This window comes from Magnolia sinica, chromosome 9, assembly GCF_029962835.1.
Source record: "Magnolia sinica isolate HGM2019 chromosome 9, MsV1, whole genome shotgun sequence".
Lineage (NCBI taxonomy): Eukaryota > Viridiplantae > Streptophyta > Magnoliopsida > Magnoliales > Magnoliaceae > Magnolia > Magnolia sinica.
Genome location: NC_080581.1, coordinates 55685002 through 55690619, shown reverse-complemented (window position 1 = coordinate 55690619; position 5618 = coordinate 55685002). Strand labels below are relative to the sequence as shown.

At 39.0% G+C, this 5618-nt stretch overlaps 1 non-coding gene across 1 annotated transcript; it reads left to right on the top strand.

Annotated features, from left to right (window-relative positions):
• The first annotated feature begins 829 nt into the window (after positions 1 to 829).
• Positions 830 to 936, top strand: LOC131257293 (small nucleolar RNA R71). The gene has a single exon (XR_009177303.1). It is a non-coding gene; the product is annotated as a small nucleolar RNA R71 (small nucleolar RNA).
• The last annotated feature ends 4682 nt before the right edge of the window (positions 937 to 5618 follow it).

Below are 5618 nucleotides of genomic sequence, written 5' to 3'. Positions count from 1 at the left end.
TCCTTTTGGATTTACCACAGGTTGACTAGGGAACTTGCCCTTCTCTCTCTCACTCAATGCGGCAGCAAGTTGACCCAACTGTACTTCCAGCTTGGCAATGGATTGCGCATTTGCATGTAAACTCTGCTGGTTAGCTAGTAAAGTATGTTGGGTGTCTTTTTGAAATTGAAGTGAACTCTGCATAAAAAGATTGAGTGTATCCTCAATAGATGGTTTCCTAGATTGTGGAGGCACTTGTTGATATTGTGAGAACTGCTGAGGTTGTTGACTGCCAACTTGGGAGTAAGGTTGCATAAGAGGATTTCCAGATGGTCCTCCTTTTTGTGGTCCTTTTGCCCAAGAAAAATTTGGATGCCTAGCCCACCCTGGATTGTAGGTGTTCGAGTAAGGATTATTCTCAGTTCTCTGAAAGGTGTTCATAGCATGTACTTGTTCAGAGAGAAATTCTGGAAATGCTGAACTAGATGGACAAGACTGCGTAGGATGGGCGAGACTAGAACATATGGCACATGACTCGACTTGAGTTGTTTGTGGAGGTCCATTGTTTAACATTAAAGCATCCACCTTCTTTGTCAGGGTATCAATTTTGGCATAAAGATCTGGCGTGACTCCTACCTCATATATACCCCCTTTCTTCAGTGGTTGAGGGCTTCTTTCACCTCTATTTGAATAGTCCCATTGCTAGGAGTTTTCACACAAGGTTTCAAAGAAATTCCAAGCTTCGACATCACTTTTGGTCATGAATGACCCTCCACTGGTGGCGTCAACCATGCGACGGTTTTGGGGTGTCAGACCGTCATAGAAGTATTGAACCTGTTGCCACTTTTCAAAACCATGGTGTGGACATTTAAGAAGTAAATCCTTCCATCTTTCCCAACATTCATGAAAGTGTTCACCCTCTTTTTGTGTGAAATTTGTAACTTCTCTACGGAGAGCATTAGTTTTGTGAACCGGGAAGAATTTGTTTAAGAACTTCTTAGACAGTTGGTCCCATGTAGTGATAGACCCAACTCCTAGAGAATTCAACCATGCTTTCGCCTTATCCTTCAAAGAGAAAGGAAAAAGGCGCAAATGGATCGAATCGTCTGAAAAGTTTTGGAACTTAAAGGTGGAGCAAATGTCTAAGAATTCTTTTACATGATGATATGGATCCTCCTTATCTGAACCATAAAAGGAGGGCAACAATTGTATGACCCCAGGTTTAAGTTCAAAGTGTGCTGCTGTGGTGGCAGGCAACACTATACATGAAGGCGCATTAAATTGGACAGGAGCTGAATAATCTCTAAGAGCTTTAGTTCCATTCTCTTCCGCCATTTCAAATAGGATGTTTCTAAATCTTCTCCGAAAGGTTCTTTCTATTTCAAGATCAAAAGGTGCTAGTTCTATGTTCAGAGACCTACGTCCTAGCATAAACTATGTTATTAATATAAGAAAGAAAACTAAACTAAGATGCAACCTAAGATGAATAAAACTAAAGGAAAAAGTTATGAATTTCTAAAAACAAGAGAAAGCTATGTAAACGAGAATTGGAAGGAAGAACCCGAGAAAAGGAGATGATGAATGTCTGAAGATTTGAGAGCTCCTCATTTTGAAGACAATGTTATTTAGCAGCTTCCTTCCTCAATTCCTGTAAACAAAAAGAAAACAAAAATAAATTAAATTTCCTAAAATAATGCTAGAAAAAATCCTAAGCAACGGTTAATTTCTAAAAAAGAAAGTTTATAATCTTAGAAATAAAAGCTAAGTTAGTTTCTAAAAAGGGAAAAAATTTCTAAAACTAGAAAATAGAAAGTTACTTGAAAGAAGAATCTGAATCTAGAATTAGAAAATAGGAAATTTCTAAAAATAAAAAAATAAAATAGCCTAGAAATAGAAACTTTCTAAAAAAAAATAAAACCTTAATTCTAAAAATAGAAATTAGAAAAAAATAGAAAATTTGGAAAGAGATTACCAAATTAGTAGTTTATGTCAGGTCCCTACAAAACAGGAAATAGGTTAGTTTCTAAAAAAAAAATTAACCTAAAGTTAGTAAAAAACCTAAGACTATGAATTATGATAAGAGAGAATCCTAAATCCAATTGGACCGAAACAGTCCCCGGCAACGGCGCCAAAAACTTGATGTTTTATTTAAATCAACCTGATTTAAATGATTTTAAACTCGCAAGTATACGAATCAGATGTAAATATGGTACGTATTACGAGATCGTTCCCACGAGGACTGGTTGTCACAATTCAAAATTAAAGACTCTTCTTAACTAATCCAACAAATATTTGAGATAGTAATTGAATAAACTAAATAAAAATTAATGGAAAAATAACCGAGAATAATGAGAAAAATTCAATCAAGGAGAAGACTAGGACTTTCGAATCCACCCCTAACTATCATAAACCTTGTTCTACCTGTTGATTCACCCTAATTCAGATTGATATCAAAATAAATAAAGTGCACTCTATGTCCTTGGTCGGGTACACAGAATGTATAATTCCTTAAAGCATATGGATCACATCTTTCCATCCATGGTCAGGCATGGAGAGATGTAGATTCCTGTTTCTTCCTTTATAGGAACCTGTTCATGGCCAGACACAAGCACCTAGAATAATATTCCAAACAACATCCATAACTAGACTTTGGTTGAGCTCTTAGAATGGAGGAGTACGGATATTTCAGTTAAGCACAGTAGAGAAAGAAACACATCAATTAAATTAAAACGAAATCAACATATAACAAGGGTTATTCAAGTTAGGGGCTTCATCTCAGCCCTAGCTAAGAAATTTAGCTACTCATGGAATCAACTGGAAAGAAGGAAAAATATAGATGATAAAAGAAAAACATCCTTCCAATCTCTCCCTTCTTTCTTCCTCTCTATCTCTTGCTTCTCCAAGCTGAAAAAATCTTCAAAAAACTTGGATGATCCGGCTCCCTGGAATTGCTCTTGAATTCCTTATCTTCTCTCTTGCTTTCTCCTCTTTTCTTCTCTTTTCTGGATCTTTCCTCCCTGGCTTCCTCCCCAAAACGAGCTCTCTCTCTCTTTCTTATAGCAGTGTAGGCGGTGGAAACGCTGTCGCAGCAGCAGCCGCGTGTGGAACTTCTTTACGCAGCCAAGTTTCAGATGCAAAAACCACACATCTTCCTTTACTCAGTTACCAAATAAATAACATCCCTTAGGACGTTTTCGAGTTGTCTACATGATGGACGGCTTGGATTATTCATACGAATTGTAGAGGTGGGCCACAACTGCTGCAAAAATCGGACAGCGTCCGGTGCGCTAAAACAGGGTACGCGGATCCCGTCCGCTGTGATGCTGGTGGGACCCATTCTCCAATTATTTTTGGAAATCCAATCCGTCCATTGGATAGAGGACGAGATTTCGTTCAAAGATGGATAGTTTTGAACGTCCATTGACGCGGCCCAGAGAAGGAATCATGCTGAGATCTTTTTGAATGTTACAGGGCAGCCCGCTTGTGACCTCTGTAGCTCACACGTGTGCACGTATGGGCATAAAATGTAAACATGGTTTTGTAGATATTGAAACCTTCTACACGATGAACGGTTTAGATTAAACGTTCGTGCCACCGGTGGGGCCCACAGCGGTCCGTAAAAATGGATTTTTCGTCCGTTACACACGCTGAAACGAAAATTTCCGTTTTTGAAAAGGAGCTCGGGTCAGCGCTGCTGACCGACGCAGGTCGTTTGGTGCACGGGCAGTGCACATGTGCACTATGTACACACGTTATACATATGGGGTCCACTGTTATTCTTTAGAGAAATCCAATCCATCCATCCTGTTTCTCACCTTATTTAAACCGTCTGGGTCAATTTTGAAGTATATCCAGATTGTAGGTGGGCCTAAAATTGAAGATTAATGGGCTGATCTGTCCGTTGGCCCACTTCTCGAGATATCCAATGGTTGAAATTTAATATGTACGGTTTATTTATGGCTTCCAGGCAATGTATGAAGTTTCGAGTCAATCGGATGACGGAAACCATGTGATCTTGCATTCTGGACCATTTTTGGGCCTTTTTAACTTGAACGACTTGATTTCCTCGGATCCCTGGCATGTGAATTCTTCATTCTTAGTTCTATGGAGTGCGTCCCTTGCTCTGGTGACTTTGGAACATCAAATCCACGCTTGTAGTACTCCCTTTTCCATCAATGGTCCTGATTTCATCCTGCAAAAAAAATATAATTAAAATACTCCATTAAACATTATTATATACGTAAACTTAGATACTAATTAGGGTCTGATATGTAATATTCGACCCTCATCAAATGGCTTTCATTTAAATATCAATCCATGATCTTTGCGATTATTGTATATCAAGTGCTTCACATACATCTGGCATGCTATATCTATATGCTTTCATATGAATTGTTGTAAGTCATGTATGAATCTCTATTCACTACACTTACTAGTGGGTAATTCCCTCTTATGTATGTGAACCCATACTTAGGATGTAACAAGATGGGTTGTGGTAAGAAATGGGCCCTCGATTTAGAGGATATATGGGATATGGAACATTAATGTGGGATTTACCATCCATTGGGCATACGACTTGAGTGGCTTAGAAATGACCCATTTTAATTGTCTGATTTAGCCTTGCTTGACCCTTTTTACCAATTGATTTGATGTTCCGAGTACCCTTTTTGCCGTTGCAATTTGACATCTGTCCCATGTTTTGAAGTTTGCCCGATGTGGCTTCGATGGCCTATACCATACGATGGTAATCCCTACTTATTGAATTTAATTGGTCATTGGTCAACGGACGTCCATTAAGCATCCTAAGATGGGAGAATCTCATGAGCTAGGGATGGTGGTCATGGGACACTATGCTCGAGCTGTCAGCCTACGCTGGGTGACGAGCCCCCTGTAGTGACCATTGAGTTACTCAAACCAGCTGCTTGTAATTGGAATAATAATTGTTTAGCTAATCATGCATTCATAGCATATTGGCGAGAACGGGTGCTAATTTTGGATGCTGTAGCACATGCCCTTAGGTTTAGTGGGGTATCGTTTCACTAGCTCCTAGGCCATCGACTATCGACCTACGTACGAGATATGTATGATGACTTGGTCACTGCGTTGTACGAGATATGCTATGCTGATGACCAGTCTTATGCATGGGTAACGAGTCTAAGTCCAACTGGATGAGCATCCCCAGGTCGATGTGCATTCACATATCCATGCATTTAAAAAGACAGCAACATGTATTATTTTGATTGCATTGTTGTTTTTAACTATGCTTAGCTAAGGCGGCGGTGTGTAATCTTGAGGAGAATTCACACTGACTTGACCACTCATCCATCAAATATATAACTGTATAGGTAGCACAAGTGGCTTAAAAGATATTCATGTCCAGATTGATAATGAGCAGGGTACGATTATCAGGGATGCATGGCTGTATCTGCCAAAAGGAGTTGCGTGACTTGCGGCTCAAGTTTACATGCGCTTTATTAATTCTCATCTGTAAATTGTGTAATTTTTGTATTTGTTATTATAAGAGACATTGGTTTATATAAGTCATTATGGCCAGCCTCTTGTACATTCTAAATGTAAAAGCAAGTTTCCCTTTATGTTGATTTGTCCATCTTATGCAAAACTGCTAACTCTGAAAAAGA